The sequence below is a fragment of the Symphalangus syndactylus genome, chromosome X (genome assembly GCF_028878055.3).
Source record: "Symphalangus syndactylus isolate Jambi chromosome X, NHGRI_mSymSyn1-v2.1_pri, whole genome shotgun sequence".
Taxonomy (NCBI): domain Eukaryota; kingdom Metazoa; phylum Chordata; class Mammalia; order Primates; family Hylobatidae; genus Symphalangus; species Symphalangus syndactylus.
This window is the reverse complement of record NC_072447.2, coordinates 70,440,245-70,459,012: the sequence shown is the minus strand read 5'-3', so window position 1 is coordinate 70,459,012 and position 18,768 is coordinate 70,440,245. Positions and strand designations below refer to the sequence as shown.

The following is an 18,768-nucleotide window of genomic DNA, read 5'->3' as shown; positions in this document are numbered from 1 at the left end:
ATTGCAGTACTGTTCCCAATAGCAAAGACATGGAATCAACCAAAATATCTATCAATAGTAGACAAGATGAAGAAAACATGGTACATATACACAATGGAATACTATGTAGCCTTAAAAATGAGATAATATTCTTTGTAGCAACATGGATGGAGCTGAAGGGCATTATTCTAAGCAAACTAATTCATGAACAGAAAGCCAAATACCACATGTTCTCACTTTTAGTGGTAGCTAAATATTGAATACATATAAACACAAAGAAGGGAACAACAGACTCCAGGGCCTACTTGAAAGTGGAGGGTGGGAGGAGGGTGAGAATCAAAAACTACCTATTGGGTACTATGCTTATTACTAGTATGATGAAGTAATCTGTCCACCGAATCCCCACGACACCCAATTTACCCATATGACAAACCTACACATGTACCCCTGGACCTAAAATAAAAGTTGAAAAACGAGCACCTTATAATAAGGTAAGTAGAATACAAATTAACATTAATCACTACAAAAAAAGGAAACAAGGAAACAAAAACTATATGTTTTAACTCAATGTCCTCCACATTATGACTTTTTATTTTCTCCACTTATGTATGTTTTATATTGCCTATCTCTTAACAAATTTTGTAGTTATTATCTTTCATACATTTATATATTTTATTCATGTCAGAGATATGAGTGGTTACATACCACAGTTACAATATTAGAATATTCTGTATTTTTTTGTGTACTTTTACCAGTGAGGTTTTTATCTTCAGATGCTTTATTATTGCACACTTGCATTCTTTTCTTTTAGATTGAAGAACTTTATCATTTATTTCTAATCAAATCTAGTAGTAATTAATGCCCTCAGCTTTTGTTTTTCAAGGAATTTTTTTTTTCTCCCTCGTGTTTGAAGAATAGCTTTGCTTGGTACGGTATCTCAGTTGACATTTCCTTTTCTTCAGCAGTTGGAAAATGTCACCTCACTCCCTCAAAGTCTGTATCGTTTCCACTGAGAATTATGTTGCCATATTAATTGAAGCTTCATTATATATTAATAATTTTTCACTTGCTTTTTTAGGGTCCTGTCTTTAATTTGGCTTTTTAGAGTATGATTATTCTGTATCTTGGAGCAGTCTTATCTTGATTTAATCTTTTTAGTGATGTTTTGACCTTTTCATACCTGGATATGTATACCTTTCTGTAGATTCAGAAAGTTTTGTTATGATTTTTTTAATAAGCTTTCCACTGCTTGATGTGCCTTAACTCCCTATTGAAAGCCAGTGAGTCTTAGATCTGCTCTTTTCAGGCTGTTTTCTAGATCTCATAGCTGTTATTTTTCCTTTTTATTATTTTTTCATCTCCTCTGATGTTGTGTTTTCAAATATTCTGTGCTTGAGCTCACTGATTCTTTCTTCTGCTTGATTAATTCTGTTTTTGAGAACCTCTTATGTATTTTTTTATTTCATCCAATGTATTTCTCCATTCCAGGATTTCTGTTTGATTTTTTAAATTATTTAAATCTCTTTGTTAAATTTCTCTCATAAATTTCTTATTTACTTTCCTGTGTTATCATAGAATTCACTGAGTTTCTTCAAACTTCTATTTTAAATTTTTGATTTGAGAGTTCACACTTCACCATCTAATTAGGGTTAGTCACTCTCTCCTTGCTTTTTTTTTCATTTATGGAGGTCATGATTCCATGTATGCTGTGGTTTTCTATGAAAGTATGTTAATGTCTCCACATCAAAGTATTATTTATTCCAGTCTCCTCTATCTGGGTTGGTTTGCACATGTCTAGCACATGTGTATTTAGTGGTTCTGTATAGTTTGCCTGTTAAGTTGCCTTGGCCCTGAATCACCACTTCCTTTTCAGCAGTAAATGGCTCCCTATTCCATATTTGCTGTGCTTTTCACAAAAATTCAGATTGATGCCCATTCCAGCTTGGATGAAGCATACAATAGGAGATTCTCCAGCTGTGTGGGAAGGTTATCTAGGAGCTTTTTGCCCAGATTGAGAAGTGAAGCCAGTTGGACTTCTAGATTGGGTGGGGACTTGGAGAACTTTTCTGTCTTACAAGAGAGTTGTAAAATGCACCAATCAGTGCTCTGTAAAAACACACCAATCTGCACTCTGTGACTAGCTAGAGGTTTGTAAAATGGACCAATCAGCACACTGTAAAATGGACCAATCGGTGCTCTGTAAAATGGACCAATCAGCACACTGTAAAATGGACCAATCAGCACTCTGTAAAATGAACCAATCAGCAGGACATGGGTGGGGACAAATCAGGGAATAAAAGCTGGCCACCCCAGCCAGCAGCAGCAGCCTGCTCAGGTCAATTTCCACGCTGTGGAAGCTTTATTCTTTTGCTCTTCACAGTAAATCTTGCTGCTGCTCACTCTTTGGGTCTGTGCCACCTTTAAGAGCTGTAACACTCTCTGCGAAGGTCTGTGGCTTCATTCTTGAAGTCAACAAGACCAAGAACCCAGTGGAAGGAACCAACTATGGACACATCTTGGTGACCCAGATGGGACTATCACCAAGCGGTGAGTACCATTGTACCCCTTTTGCTTGCTATTCTGTCCTATTTTTCCTTAGGATTCGGGGGCTAAACACCAGGCACCTGTCGGCCAGTTAAAAGCTACTAGCGCGGCCACCAGACTAAAGACAGTTGTCAGGCTTTCTGGGAAAGGGCTCTCTAACAACCCCTGACTCTTTGGAGTTGGGAGCGTTGGTTTGCCTGGAACCAGCTTTCACTTTTACTGTACTTCTGGGGTGAGCCAAGGGTCAACAAAGAGGAAAGCCGTTCAGCTCCGGAGTCCCAACAAAAAGTTGGTTGACCCTGTAGCCATGAGTGGAACTCTCAAACTCACATCGCCCAAGTGAGACTCACCCATCTATCCTATCTATCCTGACCCTTGCCTCCTGGGTCCTAATGCCTGTCAGACAAACTTCATCCTGCCTCTCTTCTCTGAGGCCAGTCCTGCTTCTAAAAACCACTCCCTGTCTCTGGTGCTTTACTAGTTTCTCCTATAAGAATGATTTCTGGTATAAATTTCGGGATTCTGTTCCTTTCTTTAGGCAGCCAGGCTCACCAATCAGAAAGATATAATTTTCACCCAAAGCCCCGTCATGGGGGGGAGACTATCTGGAATTTTAGGATCCCTCCTTAGACAAACAGGCCTAACAAAAGCTATTCCTGAAGCTAGGATATGGGGAGCCTCAGAAATGATATCCTTCCTATTCATATGATGAGAAGTGAGGACAAAACACATCACTCTTCCAACTCTGGACATCCCTTCCCTCCCTCAGGGTATAGCCCTCCACTCCATTTTTGGGGCATATCATCTTTATAGGACAGGGGTAAGGTCCCAATACTAACAGGAGAAAATGCTTAGGACTCTAACAGATTTTTGAGAATATGTCGGTAAGGGCCACTAAATCCAATTTTTTTCAGTCCTCTTTGTGGTCTAAGAGGAAAAGCAAGGGTGCAGGTTTTTGAGAATGCATCAGTAAGGGCCACTAAATCTGACCTTCCTCAGTCCTCCTTGTGGTCTAGGAGGAAAACTAGTGTTTCTGTTGTTGCATTGGTGAGCACAACTATTCCGATCAGCAGGGTCCAGGGACTGTTTGGGGTTATTGGGCAAGAGGGGGATCAGCTGCTGCATGGGTAAGCACAACTATTCTGATCAGCAAGGTCCAGGGACCATTGTGGGTTCTTGGGCGGGGGGGATAAAACAAACCAAAACCACAGGCAGTTTTTTCTTTCTGATGGGAAACACTCAGGCAGCAACAGCCTCACCCTTGAAATGCATCCTAAGCCACTGGGATCAATTTGACCCACAAACCCTGAAAAAGAGGTGGCTCATTTTTTCTGCACTATAGCCTGGCCCCAATATTCTCTCTCTGATGGGGAAAAATGGCCACCTGAGGGAAGTATAAATTAAAATACTATCCTGCAGCTTGACATTTTGTGTAAGAGGGAAGGCAAATGGAGTGAAATACCTTATGTCCAAGCTTTCTTTTCATTGATGGATAATCCACAACTATGCAAAGCTTGCAATTTACATCCCACAGGAAGACCTCTCAGCTTACCTCCGTATCCTAGCCTTCCTATAGCTCCCCTTCCTATTAATGATAAGATTTCTCTAATCTCCCCTGCCCAAGCAAAGAAATCTCCAAGGGACCACAAACCACCCCCCAGGCTATTTGTTGTGTCCCTTTCAAGCTGTAGGGGGAGGGGAATTTGGCCCAACCCAGGTACATGTCCCCTTCTCCCTCTCTGATTTAAAACAGATCAAGGTAAGACCTGGGGAAGTTTTCAGATGATCCTTATTGGTACATGATATCCTACAGGGTCTAGGGCAAACCTTTGACCTCACTTGGAGAGATGTCATGCTATTGTTAGATCAAACCCTGGCCTTTAATGAAAAGAATGCAGCTTTAGCTGCAGCCCTAGTTTTTGGAGATACCTGGTATCGCAGTCAAGTAAATGATAGGATGACAGCTGAAGAAAGGGACAAATTCCCTACCAGTCAGCAAGCCATCCCCAGTATGGATCCCCACTGGGACCTTGACTCAGATCTTGGGGACTGAAGTCATAAACATCTGTTGACCTGTGTTCTAGAAGGACTAAGGATAATTAGGAAAAAGCCCATTAATTATTCAGTGATGTCCACCATAACTCAGGAAAAGGAAGAAAATCCTTCTGCCTTCCTTGAGTGGCTACAGGAGGCCTTAAGAAAATATACTACCTTGTCACTTGACTCTCTTGAGGGTCAAATGATCCTAAAAGATAAGTTTGTTACCCAATTAGCTGCAGATATCAGGAGAAAGCACCAAAAGTGAGCCCTGCACCCTGAACAAAATCTGGAGGCATTATTAAACCTGGCAACCTCGATGTTCTATAATAGGGACCAAGAGGAATAGGCCAAAAAGGAAAAACGAGATCAGAGAAAGGCTGCAGCCTTAGTCATGGCCCTCAGACAAACAAAGCTTGGTGGTTCAGAGAGGACAGAAAATGGAGCAGGCCAGTCACCTGGTAGGGCTTGTTATCAGTGTGGTTTGCAAGGACACTTTAAAAAAGATTGTCTAATGAGAAACAAGCCACCCCCTCCCCCATATCCACTATGCTAATGCAATCACTGGAAGGCACACTGCCCCAGAGGACAAAGGTTCTCTGGGCCAGAAGCCCCCAAACAGGTGATCCAACAACAGAATTGAGGGTGCCCAGGGCAAGCGCCAGCTCATGTCATCACCCTCACTGAGCCCTGAGTATGTTTAACCATTGAAGGCCAGGAAGTTGACTTCCTCCTGGACACTGGCATGGCCTTCTCAATGTTAATCTCCTGCCCCGGAAGGCTGTCCTCAAGATCTGTTACCATCCAAGGAATCCTGGGACAGCCTGTAACCAGGTAGTTCTCTCACTTCTCAGTTGTAATTGGGAGTGCTCTTTTCAAATGCCTTTCTTGTTATGCCTGAAAGTCCCACACCCTTATTAGGGAGGGGCATACTAGCCAAAGATGGAGCTATTTTCTACATGAATATGGGGAACAAGTTACCCATTTGTTGTCCTCTGCTTGAGGAGGGAATCAACCCTGAATTCTGGGCATTAGAAGGACAATTCAGAAGGGCAAAAAATGCCCACCCAGTCCAAATCAGGCTAAAAGACCCCACCACTTTTCCTTATCAAAGGCAATATCTCTTAAGGCCTAAAGCACATAAAGGATTACAGGATATTGTTAGACATTTAAAAGCTGAAGACATAGTAAGAAAATGCAGCAGTCCCTGCAACACCCCAATCATAGGAGTACAAAAACCAAATGGTCAGTGGAGGCTAGTACAAGATCTTAGACTCATAAATGAGGCATTAATTCCTCTATATCCAGTTGTACCAAACTCCTATACCCTGCTCTCTCAAACACCAGAGGAAACAGAATAGTTCGCTGTTCTGGACTTCAAGGATGCCTTCTTCTGCATTCCCCTGCACTCTTGACTCCAAGTTTCTGTTTGCCTTTGAGGATCCCTCAGAGCACATGTCCCAAATTACATGAACGGTCTTGCCTCAAGGGTTTAGGGATAGCCCTCATCTGTTTGACCAGGCACTGGCCCAAGATCTAGGCCACTTCTCAAGTCCAGGCAGTCTGGTCATTCAGTATGTGGATGATTTACTTTTGGCTACCAGTTCAGAAGCCTCATGCCAGCAGGCTACTCTAGATCTCTTAAACTTTCTATCCATCAAGGGTACAAGGCGTCTAAATCGAAGGCCTAGCTCTGCCTACAACAAGTCAAATATCTAGGCCTAATCTTAGCCAGAGGAACCAGGTCCCTCAGCAAGGAATGACTACAGCCTATACTGGCTTATCCTTGCCCTAAGACATTAAAACAATTGTGGGAAGTTCCTTGGAATCACCGGCTTTTGCCAACTATGGATCCCCAGATACAGCGAGATAGCCAGGCCCCTCTATGCTCTACTCAAGGAGACCCAGAGGGCAAATACTAATCTAGTAGAATGGGAACAAGAGGCAGAAACAGCCTTGAAAACCTTAAAGCAGGCCCTAGTGCAAGCTCCAGCCTTAAGCTTTCCCACAGGACAAAACTTCTCTTTATACATCACAGAGAGAACAGGACTAGCTCTTGGAGTCCTTACTCAGACTTGTGGGACAACCCCAAAACCAGTGACATACCTAAGTAAGGAAATTGATATAGTAGCAAAAGGCCAGCCTCACTGTTTACAGGTAGTTGTGGCAGTGGCTGTCTTAACATCAGAGGCTATCAAAATAATACAAGGAAAGGATCTCACTGTCTGGACTACTCATGATGTAAACGGCATAGTAGGTGCCAAAGGAAGTTTATGGCTGTCAGACAACCACCTGCTTAGATACTAGGCGCTACTCCTTGAGGGACCAGTGCTTCAAATACACGTGTGTGGCCCTCAACCCTGCCACTTTTCTCTCAGAGGATGGGGAACCAATCGAGCATGACTGCCAACAAATTGTAGCCCAGACTTATGCTGCCTGAGAAGATCTCAGAAGTCCCCTTAGCTAATCCTGACCTTAGCCTATATACCAATGGAAGTTCATTTGTGGAGAATGGGATACAAAGGGCAGGTTATGCCATAGTTAGTAACAGTGCTTGAAAGTAAGCCTCTTCCCCCAGGGACCAGTGCCCAGTTAGCAAAGCTAGTGGCACTTACCCAAGCCTTAGAACTGAGAAAGGGAAAAAAAAAATAAATGTGTATACAGATAGCAAGTATGCTTAACTAATCCTACATGCCCATGCTGCAATATGGAAAGCAAGGGAGTTCCTAACCTCTGGGGGAACCCCCACTAAATGCCACAAGGAAATCATGGAGTTATTGCGTGCAGTGCAAAAACCCAAGGGGGTGGCAGTCTTACACTGCTGAAGCCATCAAAAAGGGGAAGGAGAGGGGAGAACAGGAAAGACCAGCAGAAGGGAAAGAGAGAAAGAGACAGAAAGTCAGAAAGAGAGAGAGGAAGAGACAGAGAGACAAAGAGAGAGTCAGAGAGGGAGAGAAAGAGACAGAAAGAGAGAAGAAAAGAGAGGGAGGAAGAGACAGAGAGAGAAAGAAAAAGAGACAGAAAGAGAGGAAGAGACAGAGATGAAGAAGGAGTCAAAGAGAGAGAAAGAGATAGAAGTAGTAAAGAAAGAACAGTGTACCCTATTCCTTTAAAAGCCAGGGTAAATTTAAAACCTATAATTGATAATTGAAGGTCTTCTCCATAACCCTATAACATTCCAATACCACATTATTGTCAGTGTAAACAAGGGTGTAGCCCGAAAGCACTGAGGCCACTGACAAACCCATAGCCTTACTATCAAAAATCCTTAAACCAGCAGATTTCCTAACAGGAGATCTTAATCAATTACCATACAAAGGTCCAAGCAGACCTAGGAGGAACTCCCTTCAGGACAGGATGATAAATGGTTTCTCCTGGCAGATTATGGGAAAAAGACACAATGGGTATTCAGTAAGTGATAAGGAAACTCTTGTAGAAGCAGAGTTAGGAAAATTGCCTAATAATTGGCCTGCTCAAACGTGTGAGCTGTTTTCACTCAGCCAAACCTTAAAGTACTTACAGAATCAGGAAGGAGCCATCTATACCAATTCTAAGTTAATATGGACTCAACGAGGGCTTATTAATAGCAAATAATAATTGAAATCCCAAACTTACAAAGTTTTCAACAAAAGTAAAGTTTGCTAAAAGTTAACAATGTAACATATATTACCCTAACTTCTAATCTTGTGGAAATCAGACCCTATCAGTGCTCCTCAAAGCTCAAGTCCACCAGCGCAGGGCCATACAACTAATACCCCTACTTATAGGGTTAGGAATGGCCACTGCTACAGGAACCAGAATAGCAGGTTTATCTACTTCATTATCCTACTACCACACACTCTCAAAGGATTTCTCAGACAGTTTGCAAGAAATAACAAAATCTATCCTTACTCTACAATCCCAAACAGACTCTTTGGCAGCAGTGACTCTCCAAAACCACCGAGGCCTAGACCTCCTCACTGCTGAGAAAGGAGGACTTTGCAGCTTCTTAGGGGAAGAGTGTAGCTTTTACACTAACCAGTCAGGGATAGTATGAGATGCTGCCCAGCGTTTACAGGAAAAGGCTTCTGAAATCATACAATGCCTTTCAAACTCTTATGCCAACCTCTGGAGTGGGGTGACATGGCTTCTCCCCTTTCTAGGTCCTGTAACAGCCATCTTGCAATTACTTGCCTTCAGTCCCTGTATTTTTAACCTCCTTATCAAATTTGTTTCCTCTTGGATCGAGGACATCAAGCTACAGATGGTCTTACAAATGGAACCCCAAATGAGCTCAACAAACAATTTCTAATGAGAACACCTGGATGGACCCACTGACCCTTTTTCTGGCCTAAAGAGTTCCCCTCTGGAGGACACTACCACTGCAAGGCCCCTTCTTCGCCCCTATCCAGCAGGAAGTAGCTAGAACGGTCATCGCCCAATTCCCAACAGCAGTTGGGGTGTCCTGTTTAGAGGGGGGATTGAGAGGTGAAGCCAGCTGGACTTCTAGGTCAGGCAGGGACTTGGAGAACTTCTCTGTCTTACATGAGAATTGTAAAGTGCACCAATCAGTGCTTTGTAAAAATGCACCAATCAGCATTCTGTGTCTAGCTAGAGGCTAGTAAAATGGATTAATCAGCAGCACACTGTACAAGGGACCAATCAGTGCTCTGTAAAAGGGACCAATCAGCACACTGTAAAGTGGACCAATCAGCACTCTGTAAAACTGACCAATCAGCAGGACATGGCCGGGGACAAATAAGGGAATAAAAGGTGGCCACCCCAGCCAGCAGCAGCAACCCGCTCAGATCCCCTTCCACACTGTGGAAGCTTTTTTCTTTTGTTCTTCACAATAAATCTTGCTGCTGCTCACTCTTTGGGTCCATGCCACCTTTAAGAGCTGTAACTCTCACCCCAAAGGTCCGCAACTTCATTCTTGAAGTCAGTGAAACCAAGAACCCACCAGAAGGAGCCAACTACAGACACAAGAGGACCTGTGGAGCATGCCTTCTGCAGTGTGCAGGTCTGTTTGTGTTACTATAAAGAAATACCTGAGCTGGATAACTTATAATAAAAAAGGGTTATTTGGCTTACAGTTCTGTAGACTGTACAGTAAGCATGGGCTGACATCTGCTCCTGGTGAGGGCCTCAGAAAACTTATAGTCATGGCAGAAGGCAAACAGGGAGCAGGCGTATGGTGAGAGCTGGAGTGAGAGAAAGAGGGCAATATGCCAGGCTCCTTTTTAAACAAGCAGATCTTGTATGAACTACTAGAGCAAGAACTGATTACCAAGAGGATGACACCAAATCATTCATGAGGGAACTGCCTCCAAGGCCCTTAAACACCTCCCACTAGGCTCTACCTTCAACATGGGAAATTACGTTTCAACAAGAGATTTGGAAGGGACAAACATCCAAATTATAACATGCACCATGGTGCTGCTGAGTAACTTCTCTAATTTGGCACCTCCTTTGGCTGAGATGTAGAGCACCCCTGAGTTTTGCACACTGGGGTTCCCATTCCCACCTCTGTCATTTGTCTCTTGCTGTCTCCATGGTATTTTTTTTTCTCTTAAAGATGCTTGTGATGATTCCTGTGGGTTGAGGCAGAAATGGCTTTCCTGTGATGGAAGCCAAGGTGATGGGAACAATTGCTGTCTGCTTCAGTCTCCCTTTTTGTATTGTAAAAACTTGGAGTCCAGGGGTATTTTTTCATATGGTGCCTGGAAGCTTGGGAGAGGGGCATTGCAGATAGATAAGTTCATTTATCTTACCTTCTTCGTGCATTATTTTTTTACCTTTCTGTGGCACCAGGGATTGCCATGGCCTCCATTTTAAGTTCTGGGATGTTGGTGGAAAAAATATTGGCACTGGATGGTTTATTTGGTTTCCTGGGGAACAGGAGGGGAGGAAAGAGTAAAAACTAACATTGCATCTACTCCACTATTTTGGTGTCATCACTAGAGCAGTCTAACTCTTAATCACTCTCATAACAAAATCCTAGGTGCCCAATGGCTTGGGTTCAAATCCTAGCTTTGCTTCTCACTTATAATGGGACCTTGAGCAAACCACTGTACCTTTGTAAGCTTTATTTACACATTTCCCATGTGTGAAACTGGGAAATAAAGCCTAGCTTTGCAGTGTCAACAAAGGTTGAATGTATATAAAATTATTTGAAATCCGTGAAGTGGTACACATATGAGAAGAAAAACCTAGAACTACAGGATTCTTTAATCCATTTTTAGAACAAATAATTTTTGTGAAGCATAATTTTAAAGAGAAATAAAAGTAGAAAACTTTTAATCTAAATGGGATAACAGGCCATGTTACATTATAATCAGTATTAGAAAAAATATTTTCAGTTTAGTTTGGGGCTACAATAAGACTAATATTCAGATAAAACCTTCAAAATAATATGTATTTTACCAGATTTTTCCAAATAGTTGGCTATTTGTGCCAGTATATGTAGTACAGATATGTATACCATATGTATATACCATATATAGTAGTGATATATATATAGACATATATATGTAGAGAGAGAGAGACATATATATATATATATATATATATATATATATATATATATATAGTGTAACACCATATATTTATTTAATGCTCAGGATAATTGAAGGAAATTAATGTACATTATAAATGTTTACCTAATGACTATTGTTTCTGTTAAGAAAGAAAAATAGGTCCTATCCCATTTAACAGATGAAGAAACTGAAACAAGGACAGATTCACAGATAAGACTGAGTTTACATAGTTACTTGGTGATGGAACAACAGTGCAATCCCAGGCTCCCTGACACCTTGCTGTGATAATATTAATTTTCTGCAGCATGCAACCTATTGAGCCCCATGGAGCCAGGCTCTGCATACGGCTGCTGTTTTTTTATTTTTAAAAAATATATATTTTACATAGTGACCTAGGGCAAACTCAAACAAACAAGACTCTTATGAAACAATATTTAACTTGGCCAAAGTCATGGACTCTAAAAATTTATATCCCCATTCTATTATTCCATTCTATTCTATTCTAGTATATTTGATTTAAAAGAATAAGCATGTCCCAATAAATTGATTTCATTACTATATTAATTTCCTAATTTAGAAGCTTAAAACAACACCCATTTGTTAATTCACTTTTGTAGGTCACAAATCCAGGCACAATGTAGTCGGATTCTCTGCTCACAGTCTCAAAGGCTGGAATCACGCTGTAGACTAAAACTGTGGTCTCATCTTAGGCTCTGGAGAAGAATCCACTTCCAAGCTCAGCCAGGTTCTTGGTAGAATGCAGATCGTTGCAGTTGTAGAAATGAGGTCTTTTTCTTCTTCCTGGCTGTAGCCTGGAGATTACTCTCAGCTCCTAGTGGCTGCCTACCACTTCCTACCACATGAGCTCCTCCATATTCAAAGCCAGTAATGGAGAATCTTCTTTGTAAGCAATCCTCACCATTCTAATCTCTGACTTGCAGAAGATCCCCATTCCATTTAAGCGATTATCTGACTAGGTCAGGCTTGCCCTAGATAATCTACCTTTCTTAAAGTCATCTGTGCCTTATTATACATGCTAATAATGAGAGTGACATCTATTATAGTCACAGTCCCTGAAATTATGCAGGGCATGTAAACAAGAGCTCAGGGATATTGGAGGCCATCATAGAATCTTGTCTAACACGGTTCATTCACAAAAATTTACATACCCCCATATTATAAAGTATATTCACCTCATTCTAGTATCCCCAAAAGTTTAATCTCATTACACCTAAATAAACATTTTATCTAAATCTCATTAGCTCAAATACAAAGTCACATGTAAATCATCTAACCTTGTGGGTCTTTATGGATTTCACCAGTATTCACTCGATTAGACAAAAGCCACACCCACAATTATTATTGATATAATTAATACCTTATCTATCTTTGACCTCTGCTGAGATGGCTCAAAGACAGCACCCTTAAGCTTCTGAGAGACTCTCTAGTTTGGTTGAAAAGACCTGTGAAGTACACCTTTTATCTCCTGAAGGAGCCTTTTGTGCTACTGAACACACCTACACTTGGTATTTCTGAGCTTTCAGGAAGTTTGTATAGCCACATCCTCAGGTTTTTCTCTATGATGTACTTTGAGAAAAGTCTCTTAATTTTAGTGGGTTTTTTTTTAACCATCTGGAGAGGCTAAGAATTTTCAAAATCATTAGTCCTGGTTTCTTTGTGTTGACAAATGTTCTTTTTTTTTTTTTTTTTTTTTTTTTTTGACAAAATTAGCCAGGATCCTCTAAGCCCTTTTCTCAACTAGGCCTCCACCTTGGCCTATAAAAACTTTGAACACTAACATAGTTTCTAACACTTTAAGGTTGCATCTTTTGACCCCAGTGCCCTCAAAGTGCCTGCCTGAAAAAAGTAGATTCTGAAAAGTGTTTGGTATTAATTCCAGTCAACACCTGAAACCCAGTTTCTGTAGGGAGGGTAGGAGACTAGCTTCAAGAAAATTCAATTAGCAAACCCAATGGGTTTCACATAGACAAATCCCATGTTCCTATGTTTTGTATTTTTTCACTTTTCAGACTCTATCCCTGCTCCCTCATTCTCCCTTTAAAATACTTGTCACTTCTGTACAAATAGAAGTTGAGTTTAGTTCACACTGAAATCTTTTTTCTATTGCAATAGTTATTACTGATTAAATATGTTTATACCATGTTAACTAGTGTATGTCTTTATTTATTTTTATCAGTATTCAACAGTTTTTCCCTCAACTTATCTCTCATGTGTTTTACTGGAAGCAGCAAGAAGAAATCAAGCCATACCTTCAACAACTTGTTTGGAAATATTCTCAACTAAATAGCCAAGTTTATTGTTTACAAGTTCTGCTTTCCAAATAATGGGAGGATTAAGTTTTATGAATAATTGTTTTACTATGTAGCATTTTTCAATAGTATGTACCTCAAATCCTTGTGTGCCCTCATTTGCAGCATCCTCCACATCCAGATTTATACTAGCAGTCTGATAGCCCTAACCAGTATTGTCCTTAAAGTTCAGATTTATATTAACACTCTGTTCAAGATATAGGGGTGAGAAAAGTCCACCTCCATCCCCATGGCAAGGTCAGAGAATTAAATTGACATGACATAGATTAACAGGAGAAAAGCATACAAATTTATTTACATATTTCAGGTGGCCTGGAAGCCCTTATAGGGAAATGAAGATGCAAAGAAATAGTTTCCTATATACTGCTTATATATTGAATTCAACAAGATATAGTAGACTGTGAAAATGTGATAAGCAAAGGGGCTTGAACTAGGGTAGTTAATTGTTTAGAAAAGCTAATTGTACAGAGAAGTAGCTAGGAAGATAAGGATTAGTTTAACAAGGCTAGTTTGTGCAGAATTACTTTGATCTCAACTTTCTCATTCTTGATGATAAAACTGTTACATCTTTCACATAAGAATTTCATATTTTGCTTTTAAGACACAGCACTAATGTCATAGTGATCTTTTTTCTCCTGCTGTTTTTCAGGTGCCCTTGAGTTAAATAGTCAATATGACAGAGTGGTATATTTTTAACTCTCTCATAGGCTTCTACTACTGTGCTTCTCAAAATTATTCCAACCTCTGGTCACTGTCCATTTCCATAACCACTCCCACATTGTTAGGTTTTATTACAGTAGCCAAAATTTCAGTTACCAAAATTTGCATTCGTTTTCTATTACTACATAGAAAATCATCCAAAACTTAGTAGCTTAAACCAACAACAATTTGGTATATGACATTAGGTCAGAAGTCTGGGCATAGTTTAGCTGGGCTTTTTGCTAAGGGGTCATAAGGCTGAAAATTAAGGTATCAGCAAAGGCTATGATCTCATCTGAGGCTCACAGTCCTCTTTCAAGTACACTGGTTTTTTTTTGTTTGCAGAATTTTGTTCCTTGTGGTTGTAGAATTGAGGTTTTTGTTTTCATGCTAGCTGTCAACTAACTGGTGTCTGTTATTTGCTCCTGAGATCACCCACTGTCCCTTGACAGATAGCCCTCTCTAAAGCAATGGATATTTTCTCTTTCTAAATCAGCAGGAAAATATCTCTAGATTTGAATCTCTTCACCAGGCAAAGCCTAGTTGAGCTCACCTAATTAGGTCAGGCTAAACCAGCAATCTCCATATCTAAAGGTCAACTAATTTGGAATATCAATTATATATGCAAGATTTCTTCACAGCAGTACTTAAATTAGTGTTTTTGTTAATAGCGTGGGAAAGATGTGTGTATACCAGGGTCCAGAAATCTGCTTACAACAATGACTTACTAATGGGCTCTAAACCATAGTTTGAAAAATACTGACATACAAGATAAGGTGGAGAAGAATAAGAAATATGAAATAGAGAAAAGCAGTTAAGGAAGAGTGGGAGAATGAATAATCTCTAATCATCAGAGAAATGCAAATCAAAACTGCAATGAGATACCATCTCACGACAGTCAAAATGGCTATTATCAGAAAGAAAAAAAAACAGATTCTGGTGAGGCTATGAAGAAAAGGGAATGTTTGTACACTCTTGATGGCAATATAAACTCGCTCAGCCATGGTGGAAAGCGGTTTGGAGGTTTCTCAAAGAACTTAAAGCAGAGTTACCTTTTGACCCAGTGATCCCATTAGTTGGGCATACACCCAAAGGAAAATAGATAATTATACCAAAAAGACACATGCACTTATTTATTCATCACCATCATATTTGCAATAGAAAAAAAAACATAGAATCAACCTATGCGCCCATCAACGATGGATTGGATAAATAAAATGGGGGTACATATAAACCATGGAATACTGTGCAGCCATAAAAAGAATGAAATCATGTCCTTTGCAGCAATGTGAATGGATCTGGAGGCCATAAACTTAAGCAAATTAACACAGGAATAGAAATCCAAATACCACATGTTCTCACTTATAAATGGGAGTTAAACGTTGAGCACACATGGAAAAAAATGAAAATAATAGACACTGCTGACTACTAGAACGGGGAGGGAGGGGGGTTTGAAAAACTACCTATTAAGTACTATGCTCACTACCTGAGTGCAATATACCCATGTAACAATCCTGCATATGTACCCTTTCCATCTAAAATAAAAGCTGGAATTTAAATGAAAATAAAGAGAAACAGGTTTTTATGGTGGAAACCCATGGAGAAAAAGGGTTTCCACTAATTGTATCAACTGATGCTTAGTGACTATACCCATACTTTTTCGGTTATAGTCTAGTGATTAATCAGTCAAAAACATTTTTCAGCTTACCAGACTGGGGGCTAAGTACACAAGGCATAAGACAAAGGCTACAGATAGGGCTCAGGGCAGTTTTAGTGGGTATTTTATTTACCTTCACATTCCATAATATTAATCTCACTGCATGTGGAAGTTATATTTCAGCCTGAAGTTACAACTTAGTGTGTTCAGGAGTAAACCAAAATTTCAGGTTTGATATTAAATTATATTGGAATGATATAGTACACTTTATCCTCATAGTATGTTCTGTTGATATTATTTATGAATTTATGTTTCTCTAGTATAAATACATTTTAAATGACAGACATTTGTGGATACATTAATGATGACTCAATTGGAATATTTTTTAAATATTTGTTTTCATTATACTTGCTTCTAAAGAATAACAACCAGAAAATCAGCTACTTAGAATTTGCAATAAATGTTTGCATTTTAAAAATTTCTCCATTTGGGAATAAGACTAAACTGTTAATATTCAACATGATGAGGATATGACACTCTAGACCTATCCTGCAGTTGTGATATTTAGAAAATGAAGAAGGATTTAGAAATTATGATTTCCAGGTGGGGAGGTAAGGAAGATGTAGGAAGTAAAAAAATAGGTAATAGAGCTCACATTCCAAGATGGCCAGACAGGAACAGCTCTGGCCTACAGCTCCCAGCGTGATTGATGGAGAAGACAGGTGATTTCTGCATTTCCAGCTGAGGTACCCAGTTCATCTCATTGGGACCAGTTGGACAGAGGGCGAAGCCCACAGAGCGCAAGCTGAAGCAAGGTGGGGCATCTCCTGACCTGGGAAGCACAAGGGGTTGGGGGATTTCTCTTTCCTAGCCAAGGGAAGCTGTGACAGACAACCTGGAAAAATGGGACACTCCCTGACCAAATATGTCACTTTTGCCTAGCTCTCAACAACCAGCAGACAAGGTGATTCTCTCCCGTGCTTGGCTCGGTGGGTCCCATGCCCATAGAGCCTTGCTCACTGCTAGTGGAGCAGCCTGCAAGGTGGCAGTATGGCTGAGGGAGGGGCATCTGCCATTGCTGAGGCTGGAGTAGGAAAAAGTGGCTGGGAAGCTTAAACTGGGTGGAGCCCAGTTGGGCTATGGTAGCACAACAAGGCTTACTGCCACAAGACTACTTCTGTGGGCAGGGCATAGCTGAACAAAAAGCAACAGACAACTTCTGCAGACTTAAACGTCCCTGTCTGACAGCTCTGAAGAGAGCAGTGGTTCTCCCAGCATAGTGTTTGAGCTCTGAGAACGGACAGATTGCATCCTCAAGTGGGTCCCTGATGCCCATGCAGCCTAACTGGGAGATATCTCCCAGTAGGGGGCGACAGACACCTCAAATAGGAGGCTGCCACTCTGGAATGAAGCTTCCACAGGAAGTATCAGGCAGCAATATTTGCTGTTCTGCAGCCTACACTGGTGATACCCAGGAAAACAGGGTCTGGAGTGGAACTCCAGCAAACTCCAACAGACCTGCAGTTGAGGGACCTGACTATTAGAAGGAAAACTAACAAACATAAAGGAAGAGCATCAACATCAACAAAAAGGTGATCTACACCAAAACCCCATCTGTAGGTCAACAACATAAAAGACCAAAGGTAGATAAAACCCCAAAGATGGGGAGAAACCAGAGCAGAAAAGCTGAAAATTCTAAAAATCAGAGAGCCTCTTCTCCAAAGGATCACAGCTCCATTGCCAGCAATGGAGGAAAGCTAGAAGGAGAATGACTTTGACGAGTTGACAGAAGTAGGCTTCAAAAGGTCGGTAATAACAAATTTCTCTGAGCTAAAGGAGGATGTTTGAACCCATTGCAAGGAAGCTACAAACTTGAAAAAAGATTAGACGAATGGCTAACTAGAATAAACAGTGTAGACAAGACCTCAAATGACCTGATGGAGCTGAAAACAATGGCATGAGAACATCGTGATGCATGCACAAGCTTCAATAGCCTATTTGATCAAGCAGAAGAAAGGGCATCAGTGATTAAAGATCAAATTAATGAAATAAAGTGAGAAGACAAGCTTACAGAAAAAAACAGTAAAAAGATACAAAGCCTCCAAGAAATATGGGACTATGTGAAAAGACAAAATCTACGTTTGATTGGCATACCTGAAAGTGATAGGGAGAATGGAAGCAAGTTGGAAAACACTCTTCAGGTTATTATCCAGGAGAACTTCCCTAACGTAGGAAGGCAGGCCAACATTCAAATTTAGGAAATACAGAGAACACCAAAAAGATACTCCTCAAGAAGAGCAACCCCAAGAAACATAATTGTCACATTCACCAAGGTAGAAATGAAGGAAAAAGTGTTAAGGGCAGCCAGAGTGATAGGTCGACTTACCCACAAAAGGAAAGCAATCAGACTAACAGTGAACCTCTCAGCAGAAACCCTACAAGCCAGAAGAGAGTGGGGGCCAATATTCAACATACTTAAAAAAAAGAATTTTCAACACAGAATTTCATATCCAGCCAAACTAAGCTTCATAAGTGAAGGAGAAATGAAATCATTTACAGACAAGCAAATGCTGAGAGATTTTGTCACCACCAGGCCTGCCTTACAAGAACTCCTAAAGGAAGCACTAAACATGGAAAGAATCAACTGGTACCAGCCACTGCAAAAAACTGCCAAATTGTAAAGAACATTGATGCTATGAAGAAACTGCATCAATTAATGGGCAAAATAACCAGTGAACATCATAATGACAGGATCAAATTCACACATAACAATATTAACCTTAAATGTAAATGGGCTAAATGCCCCAATTAGAAGACACAGACTGGCAAATTGGATAACGAGTCAACACCCATCAGTTTGCTGTATTCAGGAGACCCATCTCACATGCAAAGATGTAAACAGGCTTAAAATAAAGGGATGAAGGAAGAACTACCAAGCAAATGGAAAGCAAAATATGCAGTGGTTGCAATCTTAGTTTCTGATAAAAGAGACTTTAAATGAACA

At 40.5% G+C, this 18,768-nt stretch overlaps 1 pseudogene; it reads left to right on the top strand.

Moving 5' to 3' along the window:
* The first annotated feature begins 3,401 nt into the window (after positions 1 to 3,401).
* Positions 3,402 to 8,572, top strand: LOC134736065 (uncharacterized; annotated as a pseudogene).
* The last annotated feature ends 10,196 nt before the right edge of the window (positions 8,573 to 18,768 follow it).